Source organism: Sus scrofa, chromosome 4 (assembly GCF_054392235.1).
Source record: "Sus scrofa isolate SSC_HxYL_T2T_F1_AM1 chromosome 4, Sscrofa_HxYL_maternal_Yorkshire_Landrace_v2.0, whole genome shotgun sequence".
NCBI classification, from domain to species: domain Eukaryota; kingdom Metazoa; phylum Chordata; class Mammalia; order Artiodactyla; family Suidae; genus Sus; species Sus scrofa.
This window is the reverse complement of record NC_139386.1, coordinates 97,473,968-97,498,742: the sequence shown is the minus strand read 5'-3', so window position 1 is coordinate 97,498,742 and position 24,775 is coordinate 97,473,968.

Here is a 24,775-nt window from a genome sequence, read left to right as displayed (position 1 = left end):
TTGTATGGAGTAAGAACTCAATAAATGTCAACCACAGGAAATACGCCAGGGAGCCCTTGGTCAGGATTAAGCATATGCAGCAGACCTCTGAGGTACAAAAGGCCTATTCAGATACATGCAGATACATTTTATTAGAATAGCAGATTTTGGCCTTTGATGTAGACAGCTCTAGGATTTGGGTCAGAAATATTTCCGAGCCCCAAATGTAGCAACACCTGGGTGGAGCAGTGAGTGGCAGTTATTTTTCCCAGGTGTGGGTGGAAGTATTGCTCTATTGCTCAGATTCTGATCAGTGAGTTTTCCTAGATCTGCTGACCCTACAGAGAATGGATGTGGACTTGCCTCGGCTCCTCCACAAATCTTCCAGGCAAACGGCCCAGAGTTGAACAGAACAGTGGAATAGTTACATTATTCTAATGGACAAAGGGTAGCTCTCTCCCCTACCCTTTCTACCTCATCAGGGTAGCTCTGATGAGAATCAGAGGAAGAACTAAATAGATGGATGGGCTGAGTTCCTAGGAGAGCATCTCTGGGAGGGAGAGGTTCTTCTACCATTCATGGAGACGTTTTGTAGTGTTTGGCAACAGATGCCAACATTGTCTGTGGGATCCCGTGGACTCTGAAGACCAACTGGGGAAACACGATACAGGTTTTTTTTTTTTTTTTTTTTTTTTTTTTTTTTTTTTTTAGGGCTGAACCCACAGCATATGGAGGTTCCCAGGCTAGGGGTTGAATCAGAGCAGTAGCTGCTATTCTATGCCACAGCTACAGCAATGCAGGATCCGAGCTGAGTCTGCGACCTACACCACAGCTCATGGCAACACTGAATCTTCAACTCACTGAGCAAGCCAGGGAATGAACCCGCATCCTCATGTATACCATTCTGAACCTGCTGAGCCACAATGGGAACTCCCACCTACCACTTCTTGAGAGAGCTGGTATCTCAAATAATGATCATGGCCAGAACAGCTGCTCTCCCTAGATGGATGGACTGGCCTCGGCCTCATTGTTACACTGGTTTCATCTCTGATTGTTCTTTTGGTTGGTGAGATTAGTTGTGAGGATGCTACACACTCAAAATTCCACCCCAGAGACAGCAACCCTAGAGTCCAACAGTTACTTGATTGCCCATGTGTGGGCTAAATTGTCTTCCGCAATTTACAGGTGGTATCCTTAATCCCCAGTGTGATAGTATTTTGAGAAACGGCGTTAAGGAGATCATTCAGTATATCTGAGATCAAAAGTACAAAAAAGAAGCAGATTCAGACATAGAGAAGAAACTAGTGGTTACCAGTGTGTTAGAGAAATGGGCAGGGGCCATATAGGGGTAGGGAGATTGAGACACAAACTAGGAGTGCCTGTTGTGGCTCAGTGGAAACGAATCTGACTAGCATCCATGAGGATGTAGGTTCAATCACTGGCCTCGCTGAGTGGGTTAGGAATCCGGTGTTGGTGAGGCTGTGGTGTAGGCTTCAGACACGGCTTTGTTCTGGCATTGCTGTGGCTGTGGAGCAGGCTGGCAGCTACAGCTTTGATTTGGCCTCTAACCTGGGAAATTCCATATGCCGTGGGTGCAGCCCTAAAAAGACCAAAAAAAAAAAGGAAAAAAAAGATACAAACTTCTATGTATAAAATAAGTAAGCTACAAGGATCTAATTTACAACACAGGGATTATGGCTAATATTTTACAATAGCTATAAATGGCATATAACCTTTAAAAATGATGAATCACGGAGTTCCCGTCGTGGCGCAGTGGTTAATGAATCCGACTAGGAACCATGAGGTTGCGGGTTCGGTCCCTGCCCTTGCTCAGTGGGTTAACGATCCGGTGTTGCCGTGAGCTGTGGTGTAGGTTGCAGGCGCGGCTCGGATCCCGCGTTGCTGTGGCTGTGGAGTAGGCCGGTGGCTACAGCTCTGATTGGACCCCTAGCCTGGGAACCTCCATATGCCGTGGGAGCGGCCCAAGAAATAGCAACAACAACAACAAAAAGACAAAAAAAAAAAATTATGAATCACTATGTCATACACCTGAGACATATAATATTATACATTGACTATACCTGAATTTAAAATAAAATAGGAGTTCCCACTGTGTCTGAGTGGGTTAAGAACCTGATATACGCTGATTATAAGAGAAATGCAAATCAAAACTACCATGAGATACCACCTCACACCAGTCAGAATGGCCATCATTAATAAATCCACAAATAACAAGTGCTGGAGGGGCTGTGGAGAAAAGGGAACCCTCCTGCACTGTTGGTGGGAATGTCAACTGGTACAGCCACTATGGAGAACAGTTTGGAGATACCTTAGAAATCTGTACATAGAACTTCCATATGACCCCGCAATCCCACTCTTGGGCATCTATCCGGACACGTGCACGTGTACTTAAAAGAGACACGTGCACCCGCATGTTCATTGCAGCACTATTCACAATAGCCAGGACATGGAAACAACCCAAATGTCCATCGACAGATGATTGGATTCGGAAGAGGTGGTATATATACACAATGGAATACTACTCAGCCATAAAAAAGAACAATGTAATGCCATTTGCAGCAACATGGATGGAACTAGAGAATCTCATCCTGAGTGAAATGAGCCAGAAAGACAAAGACAAATACCATATGATATCACTTATAACTGGAATCTAATATCCAGCACAAATGAACATCTCCTCAGAAAAGAAAATCATGGACTTGGAGAAAAGACTTGTGGCTGCCTGATGAGAGGGGGAGGGAGTGGGAGGGATCGGGAGCTTGGGTTTATCAGACACAACTTAGAATAGATTTACACGGAGATCCTGCTGAATAGCATTGAGAACTATGTCTAGATACTCATGTTGCAACAGAAGAAAGGGTGGGGGAAAAATGTAATTGTAATGTATACATGTAAGGATAACCTGACCCCCTCGCTGTACAGTGGGAAAATAAAAAAAAATTATTAAAAAAAAAAGAACCTGATATAGTGTCTATGAAGATATGGGTTCGATTCCTGGCCTTGCTCAGTGCGTTAAGGATCCAGCATTGCTGCAATCTGTGGTGTAGGTCAAAGATGAGGCTCAGAGCTGCCGTTGCTGTGGCTATGGTGTAGACTGCAGCTGCATTTCCAATTCGATCCCTAGGCTGGGACCTTCCATGTGCAACAGGAGTGGCCTTCCAAAGAAAAAAATTACTTAATTATGAAAAAATTATGTTGATTATTTATTGAGAAATAGAGTTCCCAAGGGAATAAAGAGAGAAAGATGCCAGGGCACCCTCTCTCTTCCTCTCTTCCTGCACAGGGAAGAGGTCATGTGAGCACAGTGAAAAAGTGCCCACCTACAAGGAAGTGAGGGTTTACCAGAAATCAACATTCTTGGCAATTTTTTTTTTTCTTTTTAATGGCACACCTGCAGCATACGGAAGTTCCCAGGCTTGGGGTCAAATTGGAGCTGCAGCTGTCAGCCTACACCACAGCCACAGCAATATGGGATCTGAGCCTCGTCTGTGACCTACACCACCGCTCACAGCAATGCTGGGTCCTTAGTCCACTGAATGGGGCCAGCGATGGAACCCGGATCCTCATGGATACTAGTCGGGTTCCTTACCCACTAAGCCACAACGGAAACTCTCAACACGGATTGCATCTTTATTTTGAAATTCTAGCTTCCACCGTGTGAGAAAATAAATGCCTGTTATTTAAGCCACTCACTTTGTGGTATTTTGCAATGGCAGCCTGAGCTGACTGATAAACCTCATGTTTTCTACTGCACGTGTGAAATATTTTCCTTTCTTGCTTTGTGATCTGTTTGTTCCTGTCCTCTGGCCACACTATAAAATATACTCTGTTTATGCATTTGCTTTGGTAGAAAGGCATTTCTTTCTGATGAGTGAAGAATCCAGCGTTTATAGGGGTTGGTGTGTTATTGATACACATTACATTTCTGTTTCCTTGTAAACACGCTTTAGAGGCTCATATTTAAAATGTAGAAAGGAGGAATTCCCGTCGTGGTACAGTGGTTAACGAATCCGACTAGGAACCATGAGGTTGCGGGTTTGGTCCCTGGCCTTGCTCAGTGGATTAAGGATTCGGCGTTGCCGTGAGCTGTGGTGTAGGTTGCAGGCGCGGCTCGGATCCTGCGTTGCTGTGGCTCTGGCGTAGGCCGGTGGCTATGGCTCCCGATTAGACCCCTAGCCTGGGAACCTCCATATGCCGCGGGAGCGGCCCAAAGAAATAGCAAAAAGACCAAGAAAAAAAAAAATGTAGAAAGGAGTTGGTGAAGGAATGAGGGGCTCTCCTCAGTTGTTTTTGTTTTCTGTCCCCAAGGACAGTCTTCCTTTTTGAAAGGAACTTAGGAAAATGTGCCACAAGGGGGCGCTCCTGGAAGCCTGGTCTCATGAAAACCAAGCGTTTGTAAGAGGAAGCAGGTCCTGGAGAAGGGATTCTGGAAAAGAGGAGTGTTGTTGAACCTTTGTGGCCTCTCTGGGCGCGTGCACAGGGCCCCACTTACTAAACCCAGAGACTCCTGAGGTAGAAACACATCCCCGATGATGTGACAACTTGCAAGCTCATAGAAGTTCAGATATTTGTCCAGAGCCACTCAGATAATAAGTAAGATGATATTCAGACTTAATAAGTAAATAAGACGTGGCTCTGGCTCATCAGGGAGATTTATGACCTGAAGGGCGCTGGTCAGCACACAAGCAACTCTAGTCATTGTGTGTCCTTGGAATCGGGGTCACACACAGCAATGTGCCCACCAGAGAAGTGTTTCCAACTGGGTCAGGAAGTTTCAGGAAGTTCCCAATGTGGGAGAAATAGCTCCCACCCTGACCATCACGGGGTCCGTGCCCCTCAAACCCTTCTGCTGTTGGGGAGAAACCTTGTTTATGGGGTGGGGGTGTCTAGGGTTCCTGGTTTGACCCATATCCCCAGACTAAGGAGAGTCTTTTTTATTTTTTAAATCTCTTTGTCTTTTTTAGGGGCGCATTCAAGGCACATGGAGGTTCCCAGGCTAGGGGTCCAATCAGAGCTGTAACCACTGGCCTACTCCAAGTCACAGCAACTCAGGATCTGAGCCACGTCTGTGACCTACACCATAGCTCATGGTAATGCCAGATCGTTAACCCACTGAACAAGGCCAGGGATGGAACCTGAGTCCTCATGTATGCTAGTTGGGTTTGTTAACCACTGAGCCAAGACAGGAACTCCGGGGAGACTCTTTTTTAAAAATGAAGTATAGTTGGTTTACAATATTGAATTAGTTTCAGGTGTACAGAAAAGTGACTCACTTGTGTATATACATTCAGATCATTTTCCATTATCGCTTACTACAAGATATTGAATATTATTCCCTGTGTTAGAGAGTAAATCTTTGTTGCTTATCTATTTTACGTATAGTAGCTTTTATCTGTTAATCCCACACTCCTAATTTATTTTTCTCTCCTCCCTAACCATATCCCTTCCCCTTTGCTAACTCTGTATTGGTTTTCTTTTCTTTTTTTTTTATTCTGAAATTTTATTTTTATTTTTTACAGAATAAAATACATACATTTAAACACAATTACATTCACACAGATTGTTATATCATGGATCTTAAGAAACAGATTAAGTGACTCCCATTGGAGAAGTGGAATGGAAAATATGCTGAGACAAATAGGAAATTTATTCTATACTTTATCCCATTTTTATGGCTTTCATCTTTACTACTTAGTTTTATCTATTACATTTCAATTTTTCTTTAGAAATTAGCATTATATTAAAATTGTTATATTATGCAACTAAAATTTATAAAGAAGAAAGCCTTATATACCTTTAAATATTTTATATAGCATAATAAAAAGAATAACAACTGGAAGAATAACAAAAATAATACACCCTCTGAAAATAAGTAAAATACAAAATTCATAAATTGGTTAAAAAACAATGTAACTATATAAATATGTCCTCACAATTTGTTACATCTTATTGATTCTTCAATATAGGCATTACACCATTCTAGGTGATGTGATAAACAAGACATTATAGACCTTACATTGTACCATGGAGAGAAATGGTTATTAATAATACAATTGTAGAACTGTAGTATTTAATTGTATAGTGACATTTTTAATTATAATTATTATAAATTCTTTGATGGAGAGGAAATCAGAATCAGATGTAAGACTTCAGCATTCCAAGAATGATGTCAAATGACCCCCTTCATGGTGGATTATGCACTTATTTACTATGAGATATATTTCTTCTCCAGAGATTCCTTGTTTGTGTATCAATTGTAGATTTTTGGTTTGCAGTTATTCTGAAGTTTTGATGTAAGAGTCTATATGTATATGAGATTTTTTAAAAAAAATTTTCCCACTGTACAGCAAGGGCATCAAATTATCCTTACATGTATACATTACAATTGCATTTTTCCCCCACCCTTTCTTCTGTTGCAACATGAGTATCTAGACATAGTTCTCGTTTTTTTTGTCTTTTTTTTGTTATTTCTTGGGCGCCCCTGCGGCATATGGAGGTTCCCAGGCTAGGGGTCTAATCGGGAGCCATAGCCACCGGCCTACGCCAGAGCCACAGCAACGCAAACGCGGGATCCGAGCCGTGCCTGCAACCTACACCACAGCTCACGGCAACGCCGAATCCTTAACCCACTGAGCAAGGGCAGGGACCGAACCCGCAACCTCATGGTTCCTAGTTGGATTCGTTAACCACTGCGCCACGACGGGAATTCCATTGTTTTTGTTTTTTTTTGTCTTTTTTTGTTAGAGACATAGTTCTCAATGCTATTCAGCAGGATCTCCGTGTAAATCTATTCTAAGTTGTGTCTGATAAACCCAAGCTCCCGATCCCTCCCACTCCCTCCCCCTCTCATCAGGCAGCCACAAGTCTTTTCTCCAAGTCCATGATTTTCTTTTCTGAGGAGATGTTCATTTGTGCTGGATATTAGATTCCAGTTATAAGTGATATCATATGGTATTTGTCTTTGTCTTTCTGGCTCATTTCACTCAGGATGAGATTCTCTAGTTCCATCCATGTTGCTGCAAATGGCATTACATTGTTCTTTTTTATGGCTGAGTAGTATTCCATTGTGTATATATACCACCTCTTCCGAATCCAATCATCTGTCGATGGACATTTGGGTTGTTTCCATGTCCTGGCTATTGTGAATAGTGCTGCAATGAACATGCGGGTGCACGTGTCTCTTTTAAGTACACGTGCACGTGTCCGGATAGATGCCCAAGAGTGGGATTGCGGGGTCATATGGAAGTTCTATGTATAGATTTCTAAGGTATCTCCAAACTGTTGAGATTGTTTTAAGTTGTTGTTCTCTTAATTGCAAGTTCATCTCCAGTGTCCCGCATCTGTACCCGCCTCTTCTCATGATTTCTGATTTTGATGGTATAATTGCGCCTGGATGATTTTGTATCTTTACTGTGTATATAATATACCTTTACTGGTGAACCTTGTCATTTGCGGAATTTTTGTTTCCTGTTGCTGTCTTTTCTTTTCTGCCTAGAGAATTTCCTTTAGAATTTGTTGTAAGTCTGGTTTAGTGTTGCTGAATTCTCTCAGCTTTTGCTTATCTGAGAAGGTTTTTATTTCTCCTGCAAATCTGAATGAGAGCCTTGCTGGATAGAGTAATCTTAGTTGGAGGTTTTTTCCTTTCATCATGTTAAGTATGTCATGCCACTCCCTTCTGGCCTGCAGAGTTTCTGCTGAAAAATCTGCCGATAACCTTATTGGGGTTCCCTTGTATGTTACTTGTTTCTTTTCCCTAACTACTTTCAAGATTTTCTCTTTGTCTTTAATTTTGGTCAGTTGATTAATATGTGTCTCAGTGTATTCCTCCTTGCGTTTATTTTATATGGTACTCATTGTGCTTCCTGGATTTGAGTGAGTGATTCCTTCCCCATGTTAGGGAAATTTTCGGCTATTATCTCTTGGAATATTTTTTCTGTCCCCTTCTCTCTCTCTTCTCCTTCTGGCATCCCTATAATACGGATGTTGGTGTGTTTAACATTGTCCCAGGGTTCTCTGAGACTCTCTTCATTTTTTTTCAATTGTTTTTCTCTTGTCTGTTCTGCATCCGTAATTTCCACTAATCTGTCCTCCATCTCGCTTATTTGTTCTTCTGCCTCCTGTATTCTGCTGTTAGCTGCTTCTAGTGCATTTTTTATTTCCGTTATTGTATTTTGCATCTCTTCTTGTTGAAGTTTTATATCTCGTATCTCTTTGCTCAGTGTTTCCTATAAGTTATCCATCTTTGCCTCCAGTTTATTTCCAACGTCTTGCATCATCTTCGGCATCGACAGTCTAAAGTCTTTTTTCTGGAGGCTGAGAATCTCCTCATTGCTTAGCTGATTTTCTGGGGTTTTTCCTTTCTCCCTCATCTGAGTTATAATTCTCTGTCTTTTCATTTTTATAGGTTTTTGGTGTGGTGACCTTTTTATAGATAATAGAGCTGTAGCCTCTCTTACTTCTGGTGTCTGCCCCCCTTGTGGCTGAAGTCGGTATGGGGGCTTGCTGTAGGCTTCCTGATGGGAGGGGCTGATGCCTGCCCACTCGTAGGTGGAGCCGATTCTAATCCCTCTGGTGGGTGGGACTTAGTCTCTGCATGGGTTTAGGGGCAGCTGTGTGCCTGAGGCTCTTTAGGTAGCCTGTTTACTGAGGGGTGGGGCTGTGATCCCACTTGGATTGGTATTTGCCCTGGGGCTTCTCAGTGCTGACTGACGGTTGGGGCCAGATTTTCCCAAAATGGGCACCTCCAGAGAAAGGCAACTGCTGAATATTCCCGAGAGCTTTGCCTTCAATGTCCTTCCCTCACAAAAAGCCACATGCACCCCTGTTTTCCCAGGATGTCCTCCAAGAACTGCAGTCAGGTTTGAGCTAGGTTCTTGTGGAGACCTCACTCTGCCCTGGGATCCAGTGCACGTGAAAGTCCATGTGCACCTTTTAAGAATGGGGTCTCTGTTTCCTCCAGTCCTGTGGAGCTCCTGCACACAAGCCCCGCTGGCCTTCAATGCCAGATGCTCCAGGGGCTCTTTCTCCCAGTGCCAGATCCCAGCATGCGAGGGTTTGATGTGGGGCTCAGAACTCTCACTCCTGTAGGTGAGTCTCTGTGAACCAGTTAGTTTTCAGTCTGTGGAGCTTCCCACCTGGGAGGTATGGGTTTTTTTTTTTTTTTCTTTTTTTCTTTTTTTGCCATTTCTGGGCTGCTCCTGTGGCATATGGGAGGTTTCCAGGCTAGGGGTCCAATCAGAGCGTAGCTGCCAGCCTACGCCAGAGCCACAGCAACGCATGATCCGAGCCACGTCTGCGATCCACACCACAGCTCACAGCAACGCCGGATCATTACCCCACTGAGCAAGGGCAGGGATTGAACCTGCAACCTCATGGTTCCTAGTCGGATCCATTAACTGCTGTGCTGTGAAGGGAACTCCCTGGGGTTGTTTATATCACGAAATCACCCCTCCTACCTCTTGATGTGGCCTCCTCTTTTTCTTCTGGAGTAGGGTATGGGTTTCCGGTCCATTTGGGTGGAGATTGCTCAGTCTTTAGTTGTGAATTCTGTTGTTTTTAGGAGAGAAATTGAGCTCCAGTCCTTCTATTCCTCCATCTTAATCCCGTCTCCATGAGCATCTGTATTGGTTTTCTATATCTGTGCGTCTGTTTCTGTTTTGCATATAGATACCTTTGTATCGTTTTTAGATTCCACATATAGGTGGTATCATATGACATTTGTCCTTCTCTAACTTACTTCACTTAATATGATAATCTCCACGTCCACCCTGTTGCTGCCAATGGCAATATTTCATTCCTTTTTATGGCTGAGTAATATTCCACTTGATAGCTAATAAATGGCAAAACTGTTACCTGAACCCAATGCCAGTGCCACATGTCTTTCCATGATACCAGGTGCCCTCCCAGCAACCGTGGTCTTGATTCTTCCCAGACACCCTGCAGCGCTTCCCATCCCCAGGCAGTTTCCCTGAAATCCAGAACAACTGGCAGCCTTATGGGCAATTCTGAACTGGGCCACCAGGTGGTACCATTGCCAGACTGTGAATCAGGCCGCCTTCCCCGGGAGGGTGGAAAGGGGCAAGCAGGGGCCTTGTGACTGTTGGGGGTGCCCTGTGCTGGATGCTTGAGTATCATATTTACTTAGTTCTCCCAATAACCCTGGGAAGTAGGAATTATCTCCTTTTACAGATGAAGCCATTGAGGACCTGACCATGACTACTGGGCCTGTGTAGAAGCAGGAATGGCATCAATGTCTGTCTGTCTGCAAAGTCCTGCCTCCTGGCAGGCTGGGCTCCCAAAGAAAACATCATGCTGTGCCCTCAGGATACACAGTCTGGTGGGGAGGCAGGTGGGGGACCCCACTTGAGCCTGGGCCAGGGGTGTGTAGTGAAGGAGGAGGGTGGGTGAGGGGTATCCAGGTGTTAGCTTTGCTTACTGAAGGGGAGAATTCGGTTTTAAGATGGAAATAAACTACAGTGAATACTGCTCCTGTGAAGCCCTCAGGATGCTGCTGAGTTGAGACCAGCACACCCCCCTGGGCAAACTGTCTTCCTGCTCTGGGAGAGGCTGCCTTCTCCTCCTGGAAGCAGGTGGCTGTGTTTCCCGGTCATGCTGTCTGAAGAGCGTGTCGCATATTGAAACAATAGACGCCCCCAGACAGTGAGCGATGTGCTGGAAACGCCTGGAACTGGCTTGGGAGAGCTGGTTTTCCGCATCTTTCCCCAGGTCTCTGCTCGGTGTCATCGTGGTGGTGGTTTGAAATGAGCCTTAGAGGGAGTAGCTACACCCAGGGCTGGGCAAAGGCTAGAGACCAGGCCTCTTCCTCCTGAGGAGCGGCTGTTACCCAGTTGGGGGCCCAGCCCTGCCCCTGGGGAGGCGGGTGGAGCAGAGATGGACCAGGGACCCCAGGAAGCCAGGGATTTTCAGCTTCCATGTCAGGCTCACTCCAAGGCCTCCAGTTTGTGAAGAGAGGAGATTCTTCTAGAGCAGACTAGCTGCACATTGAAGTTAGTATTTTCCTTTCTCTCTCCTTTACTGTTGTTGAGAGCAAGCGGGGAATTTGAGTATAAGACATGCATAAGCAGTGTCTCCCCTGCAGAGTGAGACAGCTGACATGGACTGTGTCCTTGGGTCCAACCAGGGATGGACTCTGGCCAGGCCTAAAGAGGGGGGTGTCCACATGGGACAGGGTGGCTGTGGTGTCTCCTGTGGAGGGACAGTCCCCCACCCGGTGCTCAGGGCCCTTGGGGACGGCCGGGAGAAAGGAGCCTGCCTTCGCTTTCCCACAGAGCACTGAGCCCTGGGACTGAAGTCCTATCAGAAGGGGAGGTGCTGGGTGAGCTCGTGCTGCCTGTGAAGCCACCTCTGGGCTCTGTGAGAGCAGCCGATGGTGACAGGCCAGGAGAGGAGAGCCCTGGCTGTGCTGAGGCACAGGTGTGCTCAGTACGTATTTGCTGAGTGGGAACCGGTCACGGCTGCCACGTGCAGCTTGGCTGAGAGCTTCCTGCCTTGGTCCAGAGCGTGTGTGACACCCAGTGTCCTCACAGGAGGGCTGGGACGAGGGTGAGACCACAAGACCCCCTTCTCAGGATCCCACCCTGCCCTTGCCCCAGCCTGAGAGTGGGACCTCCTGGTCTCCCCTGTTCTCGGGGCCCTGGGACCTGCCTCAGAAGGGGGAGGGGCAAGATCCTGGTCACATCACAGATGACCCCTTGCTGCAGGGCTGTGGGAGCCCAGCACAGAGAGCACCTGGTTCCATCTGGGCAGGACGGGGCGGGTCCCAGGGGCCATGTGAGCTGCAACTGGAAGGGTCGGCAGACATTTGACAGGGGCGGGAGGGAGGGTCTTAACTCCAGGGAGTGAGAGCTGGTGACCGGCTGGAGGCTGATGGGGGCTCTTTCTTAGGCCCAGGAGGGAGGGTGTGACCCCTGAAATGGGGAAGTTTCTCCCAGGTCCCTGCTCCTGCGGGGGCTCCCCCTCCCCCTGAGCCCCCAGTGGGAGGATCTCAAAGGTCTGTGGGCATCATCTCGGGGGCTGTGGGTGTTAATCTGGAGCCCATCCTCTTCCCTGTGGGGTGGCTGTTGTGGCCTGAGCCCCTGTGTGTGTAGGAGGACGTGCTGGGTGTTGTGGTCTGTCCTCTCCCCGCTGAATGGAATCGAGATGCTGAGGACATGTCCAGTCAAGGATCAGGAGGGAAACCTTGAGATAAAGAAAACCTGGCAGGAAAGGGACCCAACTTGCAGCTGGGCTGAGGTCTGGCAGGGTCCGTGCCTGGGAGCCGGGCACAATCCAGGGAAGGGAGCGTTCTCTCCACTTGGGGGTGAGGGGGCTTCTCCAGCTCTAAAAGGTAATGCAGCTGGAGTGACTGATGGGATGGATGTTATGACTAAAACGAAGATGGGGGTTCCTGCTGTGGTACAGTGGAATGGAATCCAGCTAGTTTCCACGAGCATGCACGTTCGATCTCTGGCCTTGCTCTGTGGGTTGGGCTTCCGGCATTGTTGTGAGCCATTTTGTAGTTCCCAGAGGTGTCTTGGATCCTGTGTTGCTGTGGCTGTGGCTGTGGCTGGCAGCTATAGCTCTGATTCGACCCCTAGCCTGGGAACTTCCATAATGTCTGGTGAGGCCCTAAAAAGCCAAAAAAAAAAAAAAAAAAAAAAAAAAAAGAAAAGATAAAGACTAAGACGAAAAGACCTCATGAGACCAGGACCCTGAGACTCTCCAGGCCAACAGTAGTTGGCTGCCAGGAAGGAGGGCAGGTCCCCCAGCCTGCAGCTCACACGCAGTGGGGTCCCTGGTCCTGCTGGGAGACCAGCTGAGGCTTCTCGCATCAGCAACCTGTGCAGGTCTGAGCTGTGGCTGGAGGTGCTGGCCACCTTGTGATGCACTGAGGACCTGGGGAGGCGGCTGTGGTTGGACAAGGGCCAACTTGATCTCGGAGGCTGCTGAGATGCAGCCACAGGCCTTAGTTCCTCTGCCTGTCAGGTGATGCGAGGGAGCGGAGAGGCTGCCCTGGTCAGGCCCGGCCTTCCTCCCCCTCATGTGGCTTCTCAAGGTCTGAGTCATCTTGTGTGGGACAGTCACTGTACCAAGAGGGACGTGGATCCAGAAAGACCATTGGTTTGGGGTCTGAGACCTGGTCTCAGGCCTGGTCCTGCTACGTACTGACTTTCTAGAACCTGGGTTACCACCCTATGTGGAACCTGAGTTTCCTCATCTGAATTACGAGAAGAGAAAGGTAGCTGCTTGCCTCTGGCAGGTGGACGTGGTGGTAAACTGGACTGTATAGACAAGTGGGGGGCGCTGATGATGCTTTAATTCTGGCTGGAGACCAGGGGAGATGTGTCCTGTAGATTCAGCAGGAACAGATGAAGCAATGCTCCATTTTTCCAAGGGTTAGACTTCTCCCATCCTTATCCTTTAGAAATTAATGCAGGGCAGGTGTCCATTGTCATGGCCATGGGCCTATGGGGCCCTCACATACCAGAATGGTTTCTTTGTGTGTGTGTTTTTTTTTTTTTTTTTTTTAATTTATTTTTTATTTATTTATTTATTTTTGTCTTTTGTCTTTTTGTTGTTGTTGTTGTTGTTGCTATCTCTTGGGCCACTTCCGCGGCATATGGAGGTTCCCAGGCTAGGGGTTGAATCGGAGCTGTAGCCACTGGCCTACGCCAGAGCCACAGCAACTCGGGATCTGAGCCGTGTCTGCAACCTACACCACAGCTCACGGCAACGCCGGATCGCCAACCCACTGAGCAAGGGCAGGGACCGAACCCGCAACCTCATGGTTCCTAGTCGGATTCGTTAACCACTGCGCCACGACGGGAACTCCTTTTTTTTTTTTTTTTAAGGGCCATACTTGTGGCATATGGAGGTTCCCAGGCTAGCTGTCAAATTGAAGCTTTAACAGCCAGCCTACACCACAGCCAAGGCAACACCAGATCCAAGCTGTGTCTGAGACCTACACCATAGCTCACGGCAACTCGGGATCATTAACGTGCTGAGTGAGGCCAGGGATGGAACCTGCATCCTCATGGATACCGGTCAGTTTTGTTATTGCAGCGCCACCCAGGACCTCCCCAGAATGGTTTCTTATAGGCTGCTCTTCCTTACAAAAGAGAGATACTTTCTAATGGTCTTACAGAGAACCATGCAATTGTTTCATTTTCTCTTTTGGTGGCGCAGGAAACCATATTCTAGATTTTTTCAAAAAGTTTCTTATGAGCAAAATATATAAAAAGTTAAATTAAACCACCATACATAATGGATTCCTCGGTGACAGTCCTGAGACCGTGCACGTATTTAGCACCTTATCTCTGCTCTATAAGTGTGTGTGTCTAGTTGGAGAGATGGAGATCACCCAAGGGTATCCCCACCTTCCCTGCTGATCTGTGTCCCTCTGACCCTTTTGGGGGCCCATGAATGAAGTTCTGAGCCCAGCCCCCAGAGGGAGGTTCTGCTTCCTTGAGAATGAGGTCTGATATTTTTGTTCATTTGTTACCTCTGGTTTCATCACTTTTTTTTCCCCTGAAACTATTGTTTGTTTCCTTTAATTTGGAGGACCAAATATCTGCGGAGGTGTCATGTTAGGTTTTTTCTCCACTGCTCTTCATTGTTGATGGGTTTTTCTGTTTGTTGTGATGTTTGCCTCAGCAAATATGTGTGTTTCAGTTCCCTTTGGCTTTGCTTCTGTCAGGACCCTGAGTTCCAAGCACAGAGTCAGAGAATCAGGTGTAGTGGCACGTGTTCTGTTTGGTCTCCGCACTGCCTGGGGAGGGCGGGGAGAGAGCGTGGACTCTGGGCAATGGGGGCTGGAGAGCCCTGTCTGCTCCCCCTGCTCCAGGTCGGCGAAAACCACACAGAAACGGTCTCCTCCGAGCGGGGGGTCCTGGTCCAGGAGGAGCCCTTGGGATTCCACTCCTTTCCCCTCCCCCGGCAGTCGGGGCCACCCACGTGGTGTGACAGCCTTGTGGTTCAAGGGCTTTCCCTTTGCCCACCTCTCTGGTGCCTTTTCCATTGGGGTCCCTTGTTCCTGGAATGGTGTTTCTCCAGCTGGTGGGCTTGGTGGTCTCAGGGGCCTGCAAGGGCTCTGTTAGAATGTTTCCATCTCATGCTTTCATTTCGAGTTAATCATCCGGTACTTAGCAGGTACATGTTTAGAGCTTGCAGGTGCCCACCTTACAGCAAAGGCATTTTCAGAGCTGTGTTGGCTTTTGTGTTAAAGCATCTTCACAGGAGGAACGGATAATGGCACAGAGCATCGTCCTGATGGAGGCTACCTGGTGCCTGGTTCACGTCGGGGAGATAGGTGGGAGGACCGGTGTCCGACGGGGCAGGGCAGAGCGACAATAGTAGTAGCATGTGCTGTGATGCTGCTCTGAGTGCTGTGAGGGTATTAACTCAGTGACACTGTGGACAAGTCTGTGAGGGAGGCCTGGATACTCCCCTCTTACAGCTGAGGAGACCGGGGCACTGGGGGTCAAGTCCGTGTTCAGGAGAGGACAGTCGGTAAATGGTATGAGGGTTTATGCAGGCAGCTGGCCCCGAAGCCACATTCCTTACCCATTAATCTGTAAGACTCAGGTACATTTCCCCAAAAGTTAATTCAGCTGAAACAAGTTCATAGAAAAACCAGTTTTTTTTTTTTTTTTCTTTTTACAGCTGCACCTGCAGTATACGGAAGTTCCTGGCGTAGAGGTCACATTGGAGCTGCAGCTGCCAGCCTCTGCCACAGCCACAGCCACACTGGATCCTTAAGCCACTGAGTGATGCCTGGGATCAAATCTGCATCCTCATGGGGCCTCCCTCTGGTTCTTAACTGGCTGAGCCACAAGAGGAACTCAAAAAAATCAGTTTTCCAAGTGAGGAAATCACTGAATGACCAATTTGCTGAATTTGATAGATTTATAAATTATTTACTTCTTTCATTTATTAGTAAAGTTTATAACAATTTGAATCAGTTGGATTAGCAGAGCCTGTGAGAACTCTGGGGAGCAAAGACGCCTGGATCTGGCTTCACACCACCTCCCTGGCCTCCGTCCCCCCACCCTCAGCCTGTCAGTTTCCTCATCACTCTGCCCCCCACTCCACCTCCCCTCTCAGGCTCTCCTGTGAGCTGACTTCTCTTTCTGTCTCCAGCAGGGAGCTGGGTAGAGAGACATGGAATTTGCTTTAGGTACTCTTAGGAAGAAACAATGAAAACCTGTCAACTGAAATGACAGGAATCTTCAAAAGCTGTTAAACCACCTGTCCAATATGAATTGCTTGAAAGAAAATGAGAAGTTTCTGCTAAATGGATAGATTTGATCATTTTGATGACTTGATTATTCACTGAATTAGCATGTGGCAAACTGCCCTCCCCCCCAACCCCAGCCCCACCCCACCCCCGCCCCAGCACCTCCCAAACAGACATGGCCAAGCTCAGAATTTCCTGTCCTGTAGCTGTCAGGAGTACCTCTGACTTGCAAGCAGAGGTATGGGATTCTATCTTTGCAGCACCAATTGCTGAAAGTTCACTAGCCATAATGTAGTAAATACCCACAATGGGCCCAAATACCTAACAAAGCACCTTCATGTTCTATGATTCCAGTGGCAAGTTGGTAGATATTTATTGAAGGAAGATTTCAACAATGCTGTAATGTTCTTTTTTTTTGATGAGTAAAGCAATTTTTCTGATCTATCAATTGTCACCTGGCAGAGTTTGGGTTAAAAATGAGGTTCTGGTAAACAATGATTTTAATCAAGTGTTGTATGAGAAATGTATGTGAGTAGCAGACTTTATATTTAAGTTAAAAAGTAAACTAAATGTGTAGCCTGGTGTGAAGCTATAGTTTTTCCTCCTAATCCTAGCATCAATGATTTAGTTTCAGCAAAACAAAAACATCCATCTTGTTACATTAGAGTTGTTTTTGTCTTTTCTTCCTCAGACTCCCAGAAGAGGAATACATTCCAAGAGGGAGAGGGTATAGAAGAATCTGGGGTCATGAGACCCCAAAGCATGTTTTGCTCTCTGTTTGAGGCATCCTCACAATGCCACAAGGAAACTCCTATTCATCTTTCAAAGCTCAATCCAGATGTTCCCTTCAGTTATTCAACTTCTTCCTTCCTTCCTCCCTTCCTTCTTCCTCCCTTCCTCCTTCCTTCCGTCCTTCCTCCCTCCTTCTTCCTTCCTTCCTTCCTCCCTTCCTTCTTCCTCCCTTCCTCTTTCCCTCCTTCCTTCCTTCCTTCCTTCCTTCCTTCCTTCCTTCCTTCCTTCCTTCTTTCTTTCTTTCTTTCTTTCTTTCTTTCTTTCTTTCTTTCTTTCTTTCTTTCTTTCTTTCTTTTTCTTTCTCTTTCTTCTTTCTTTCTCTTCCCTCCCTCCCTTCTTTCTCCTTTCTCCCTTTCTCTTTCTTTCTTTTCTTTCTCTCTTTATTCCCTTCTTTCCTTCTTTGTGTTTAACCCAACTTTAGCATTTAACATCTATTTTTATATTTAGAAATTTACTCTTCCCCCTTTTTGAACTATTTTCTGATCATTATTGACACATTATGTGTCATATGCTGTGCTGATAGCTCTACATAGATTATTTCTTTTAATTCTCACAACAGCCCTATGAAGTAGACACAATTATTGTCCAAATTATAGAAGGCTACAAAAATTACATAACCAGTTCAGGGTCACACAGCCAGTATGTGGTGAAGCCCCCACTGCTCTCTAAGTTCTTTGAGGACAGGAGCTGATCCTATTTTTCACTGAAACTTCCCTCCCACCAGCGTTTAGTAGGCACTCAATCTGAGAGTGAAGGTTGAATGCTGAGTGCATAAGGAAATGAGAAGGAAGAGAGTGTTCTGATGAGAGCCCCATGTGAGCAGGCAGAGGTCAGGAGGGCATTGGGAGGATGGGGCAGCTGAACTGATAAGTACACCTTCTTCATAACATCAGTTGCTCCTGCTCTGTATTCTTAGGAAAAGTACAGAATTTTGGTATTTTAAGACATCAGGGCCGGCTGCTCTTTGAAATGGCTCCCACCCCCTAACCTACCCTGTATGGTCCCTTTACATAGCCAAAGTGTCGCCCTAGTCTGTTGGGGGAAGTGTGTTAAATGGTAGTGACCGCAGGTGCTCAGACTGCATAGAGGAGGGTTGAGCTGTGGTTTATGTACTCAGAGGTGGTAACCATCCTTTGAAAGGGCAAGTCTGATATGCAGCAAAAAAGGGCAATTATCAACTTGAATGTGCTATGCATGTCCAGCCCATCCAGGGTGGGGGCCTGAGTCTGGGGGACCCAAGCTTTCTAGGGCTGGGAACAGGGGGCTCTGAGGTTCCTCAGTCCTTACTCCTTATATCTTCTTCCTCCCTTGCTTGGATCAGATGTCTAACTCAGCCTCCCAGCTCCTCAGTGCTGGGGATGGGGGTGTGCACATGCCAGTCCCACATTTATGTCTTGGGGGATGCATTCGTATGGATTTGAAGATATGTTTTTTTAATTTTTTAAAAAATATTTATTTGTTTATTCATTTATTTATGTTTTTTTGCTTTTCAGGGCCATACCCACAGCATATGGAGATTCCCAGGCTAGGGATCAAATCAGAGCTACAACCTCGGCCCTACGCCACAGCCACAGCAACTCAGGATCTGAGCTGCGACTGCAACCTACACCACAGGTCATAGCAACGCCAGATCCTTAACCCACTGAGTGAGGCCTGGGATTGAACTCGCATCCTCATGGTTCCTAGTCAGATTCGTTTCTGCTGCACCATGATGGGAACTCCTGGATTTGTAGATTTGAAGACTATAATGAAGTGTGGCTGTTCACTGAGGTGGAGAGTTTTTGGTTGAATCACATAAACTGCCTTAAAATATTCCTCAGTCCCCTCATTTTCCCAAGTCTTCCCAGCCTTGCCCTCCCCATGTCTCTGCCTGCCCATTTCCATCCCCTTCCCAGCAGATGACACTCACCCCTCCGTGGACAGATGCTCTCCAGGTATAAGGTTTCTTTCTTCTCATCCACAGGGTTGCTGACCACACAGCTGAGGTGGCTGTTGAAGTGGCTGAGGGGCAGGCTCAGGCTTAGATTCCTGGAGCTGGGGGATGGCCCCAGTGTCCCGCTCTGCTCTAGCTCCTAGGGGAGCCCCTGGCTCTGCCAGGTCACCATCAGCTTCCCTGTGTTTCCTGGGGTCCCACACTCTAGCTTTAGGTGGCACCAACCTGACATGTTAGATGATGAATGGATCTGAATCTGGGGGCCGGGGATGGGCTTTAGGATGAGAGGGGACAAGAGAGAAACTGAGCTTCAGCATTAGGGACCCACCCAAGTACATTGTCTCTCTCACTGAAGTGATGCAGCTGTGTGAGGCTTCTCACTATAGGTCTGGGGAAGTTCTGGCCCAGGGAGTTTGGACTCCCAGCCCTGGGGTAAATGGTTGAGTCCCTTCCATGCTCAGTTAAGTCTAGATAATTAAATAATTATGATTTACATAAAATGATATGTTTATGCATACCTGATAATTATAGATATGGCAATTATATAATGTATGTGGTAATATAATGTATATAATAACCAAGAGATGGGCTGATTTGAGCATATAGTGGAAAAACAGATTCAAGTTCTTGTTTCATGTAGGAGAAAAACATAATACTGATTATCTTTATATATTGAAGTAAAAATTTAAGTTTATTAACCAGTAGGATAAAAATACAAGGTGGTATAACTTACAAACTACTAGAGAAGTTTGCATCAAAGAAAACATTATTAATCTAATAAAAGGCAAGAAAAAATTAGGAAACTATAGTAAATAGAAAATCTTTTAAAAAGTCTAGTAGGTACCTATGTGTAAAAATACATATATTTGAGTGGGATTGGCAGATCTATGGGAGTTCTATATTTAGTTTTCTGAGGAACCTCCATACTGTTTTCCATAGTGGTTGTACCAGTTTACACTCCCACCAACAGTGCAGGAGGGTTCCCTTTTCTCTACACTCTCTCCAGCATTTGTTATTTGTAGACTTATTAAGGATGGCCATTCTGACTTGTGTGAGATGGTACTTAATTGTAGTTTTGACTTCCATTTCTCTAATAATTAGAGATGTTGAGCATATTTTCATGTGCCTATTGGCCATCTGGATGTCTTCTTTGGCGAAATGTCTATTTAGATCTTCTGCCCATTTTTCGATTGGGTTGTTTATTTGTTATTGAGCTGTATGAGTTGTTTGTATATTTTGGAGATTAAGCCTCTGTTGGTTGCATCATTTGCAACTATTTTCTCCCATTTTGTAGGTGGTCTTTTAATTTTTTTCTTTTTTTAATGGTTTTCTTTGCTGTGCAAAACTTGTAAGTTTGATTAAGTTTAAGTCCCATTTGTTCATTTTTGTTTTTATTTCTATTGCCTTGGGAGACTGACAGAAAAAAAAAAACATTTATAGGTTTATGTCAGAGAATGTTTTGCCTATGTTCTCCTCTAGGAGTTTTACAGTATCATGCCCTATATTTAAGTCCCTAAGCCATTTTGAGTTTATTTTTGTGCATGGTGTGAAGGTGTGTTCTAGTTTTATTGCTTTATATGAAGCTGTTCCATTTTGTCATCACTACTTGCTGAAGAGACTGTCTCTTCCCCATTGTGTATTCTTGCCTCCTTTGCTGTGCCAATTCCACGCTGTTTTGATTACTGAAGTCTGGGAGAGTTATGTCTCTTGCTTTGTTGTCTGTCTTCAGGATTGCCTTAGCAATTCTGTATCTTTTATGTTTCCATAAAAATTTTAGGATTTTTTGTTTTAGTTCTGTGAAAATCATGGGTAATTTGATAAAAATCACATTAAATCTGTAGATTGCTTTTGGTAGTATGGCCATATAAACAATGTTAATTCTTCCAAACCAAGAACTCAAGAGCGTGCCTTTTTTTTTTTTTTTTTTTTTTTTTTTTTTTGGCTGTGCTTGCAGCATGTAAAAGTTCCAGAGCCAGGGACTGAGCCTGTGCCACTGCTGCGACTCAAGCCACAGCAGTGACAATGCCGGATCCTTAACCCTCTGAGCCACCAAGGGAACTCTGTGCCTGTCTTCTTAATTTAAAATATCCTATCTGGACATGATAGAAGATAATAGAAAAATAATGTATACATGTGTATGACTGGGTTTCTTTACCGTACAGCAGAATTTGACACAGCATTGTAAATCAATTATACTTTAATTAAAAAATTAAAAAATAAATAAAATATTCTATCTGGAACTTGGTGAGTCCATCTTACTTTGTTATTGTCATAAATTACAGCTTTATACAGTGTGTGCCCATTAACATAGGTTTTTTTTTTTTGTCTTTTTAGGGCCGCACCCACGGCATATGGAGGTTCCCAAGCTAGGGGTCAAATCTGAGCTGTAGCCACTGGCCCACACCATAGCCACAGCCAGGTAGGATCTGAGCCATGTTTGTGACCTACACCTCAGCTCAAGGCAACTCTGGATCCTTAACCCACTGAGTGAGGCCAGGGTTGGAACCTGTATCCTCATGGATGCTAGTTGGGTTCCTTAACTGCTGAGCCATGATGGGAACTCCCTCATTAACTTGGGTTTATAAGTAAAAAATTCAAAATCAATAAGTAATAATAATATAATCTTCATTAAAAATTTTTTTATACATCATTTCTTTTTCTGATTTAACTGTGTTAACTTGTATGTCTAACGCTGTAAAACTGTAGTGGTGATGGCAGAATTATCTGTTTTCTAAACTTTAGTCATAATTAATCTATGAAGTTGTCTGCCAGTTACTTTCTTAGGAGTAGTCTTTGACAAATTTTTAAAACATAAGGTAATTTATTTGTCCATATTTTCTTTTTGTTGTGGAGCCACTATTGGCAAATTATATAGCTTCCTAGAAAATTATTCATTTAGAAGTTCCTGTTGTGGCTCAGCAGAAACAAATCTGACTAGTATCCTTGAGGAGGCAGGTTCGATCCCTGGCCTCGCTTAGTGGGTTGAGGATCCAGCGTTGCTGTGAGCTGTGGTGTAGGAACAATGCAGGATCCAAGCCGGTCACAGATGCGGCTTGGATCCTGCATTGCTGTGGCTGTAGTGTAGGCCAACATCTACAGCTCAGATTTGACCCCTAGCCTGGGAACCTCCATATGCTGTGGGTGTGACCCTAAAAAAAAATAAGGCAAAAAAATTAAAAAAGGAAATTATTTATTTAATCCAGATTTTCAATAAATTTGTAAAATAGTAATAATCAAAATAGTTTGTTCAACTTCCTTTGTATGTGGTTATTTTCTGATTTTTTTATTTGCTCTTTTGGTTATTTAGGCTTTAAAAGGAGGGGTTTTGAAAGATTGGAGGCACTAGATCATGCTTGAGAGCTAGTGGCAATGATTCACAGATTTGATCTCTTTCAGACAAGACATTTCAGAGAAGATACTTTGTTCGCCCCAAAGCAATGTTGGTCTTTTGAACTGGGAGCTAAATCATTAAAGAGAAAGCAAATGGCCCAGAAAAGGTAGGAAGGAGGGAATTTCTGGATAAACAACTGTTTCAAGAGAACTGTAAGAGCTTCACATAGCAGTGAACCTAGATCTGTGTGGTCTCTGAATTTGCTGACTCTTGTTCTCTCTCTCTTTCCTATAAAGAAATTTATTAAGCTATTTCTCATAGTTTCTATAAAACATTTTTTTTTTTTTTTTGCCATGACCAGGGACATGGAGTTCCCATTGGTAATCCAAGTGAGAAATATTTTGGTGCTGTAATCCTCGTAACAACCAGAGCTCAGTTTCCAATTCTCTTCTTACTGCACTTCTGGAACCCATAAGACATACAGGAAAAGGACCAAACCTAGGAATGACTGACAGGCTGGGTAAGGAGCTGTGGATTAAGGTCATTTCCACCTCTCGTGTACCTACGCATCCTGCACCCTGCCTTGAAGTTACATGCAAACACATGTCCATAAAACTTTCCCCTTGTAAATTTTAAGGAACTAAGATTACACCTAGTGATTAAATATAATATGCTTTACCATTTAAAATTCTTTTATAAAAGACAGCTGCACTGCCTTCTCTGAGGGATGCCTGGCCCTCAGCCTTTGTTGGGTAGCCAACAGCACATAAATAGAGAGCTGCTGGAGGCAGAGGGGGCTCCCCATGCACCCTTTGCCCTGTTACCTACATAGCTCTCTGAGATTGGTGACAAATGCTACAATGGCAGAACAGTGGTGATGCTCAGGGAACACAGAGGAACCAGCCTACATGTAACTACATCTCAAGAAAAAAACAAAACAAACATGCAGGTCTCCTTGAACTTCTCACTGACCCTAAAGACTCCATGACTCTAATCAGGAAATGGTAGCATTTGCTGAGTAGAAAAAGGAAATGGAATCCAGATAGGAAAAAGCACTAAGGGAGTGACTGTTTCCCTATTGAGATAAATTTCCTAGAAATGGGGCAGGAAGGGAAGGCCAGAAGTTTTGAGAGGAGCCTAAATGAAATAGTGCACTTTTTCACCAGGGTCTGAAAAGGATACATATCACCCACGGATATAGCATTATACTTTTCTCTCTAGATGAAAAATTTGCTAGTCAACAAAAGATGAAAAATGGTGTTGTTTTCCTCTTTCATAACTGATTATTTTATCATGATCCCACAGTTTAAAAACAGAAAACCTTTTCTTCTGGGAATGGAATGGAGGGATATTGGTAATGTAACTGAGCAGGACCCGGTGGGGTCTTCCCAGAGTGGACCCCTGCTCATGTTCTCTGCCTGGCTTTTTGTCTATAGAAAAACTTTAAGCAACATGGATGGAACTAGAGAATCTCATACTGAGTGAAATGAACCAGAAAGACAAAGACAAATACCATATGATATCACATAACTGGAATCTAATATCTAGCACAAATGAACATCTCCACAGAAAAGAAAATCATGGACTTGGAAAATAGTCTTGTGGCTACCTGATGGGAGGGGGAGGGAGTGGGAGGGATTGGGAGCTTGGGGTTATCAGATACAACTTAGAATAGATTTACAAGGAGATCCTGCTGAGTAGCATTGAGAACTATGTCTAGATATTCATGTTGTAACAGAACAAAGGGTGGGGGAAAAATGTAATGTATATAACTTGATGCCCTTGCTGTACAGTGGGAAAATAAAAAAAAAAAAAAAGAAAAACTTTAGTCAAAGAATCAGTTTTATCAGAGAAGTGAGAAAATACAGAGAAAAAGGAAAACAGTTCAGCAAGGCAAAATAATAATAGTTTAGCCATTCAACAAAGTCAAGGACCTTTAGTTCTTCCTCAAGGACTATAGATAATACTCTGAGCCATGTCCTTGGAGCCGTTTTGCAGGTGCTGAAGCCCCCACTGGGTGGAAGAAGTTAACTGTATGCTGCCCACCAGCATGTAGACTCCAGACCTGTTGGAACCAGAAGGTTGAGGATGCTGACTCCCAAGTACCTCACCAATCAGGAAAATGTCCCTGAGATGATCACATCCTGCTCCTTGAACATTTAAAGACTCCTTATTCCTCGGGGCAGCGGGGGGGGACTCTATAGGCAATCTGATATATAGCCAGGGTTGTGTGTAGTACACAAGAAATATCTATTTGGATCAACTGGTTCAAACTTTCACTTTTCCTGTATTGTCTAGGCAGATCCAGAGTTGTTCAGGTTGGTTTCAATAAAGATACTGAAGGGGTCATGTAAACACGATGGAAAGTGAAGGAGGGAATATGAGAAAAAAATACTTTAGTTAGATTCCGAAATGATAAACTTTTTTTTTTTTATTTTTTTCTTTTCTTTCGTCTTTTTAGGGCTGCACCTGCAGCATATGGAGG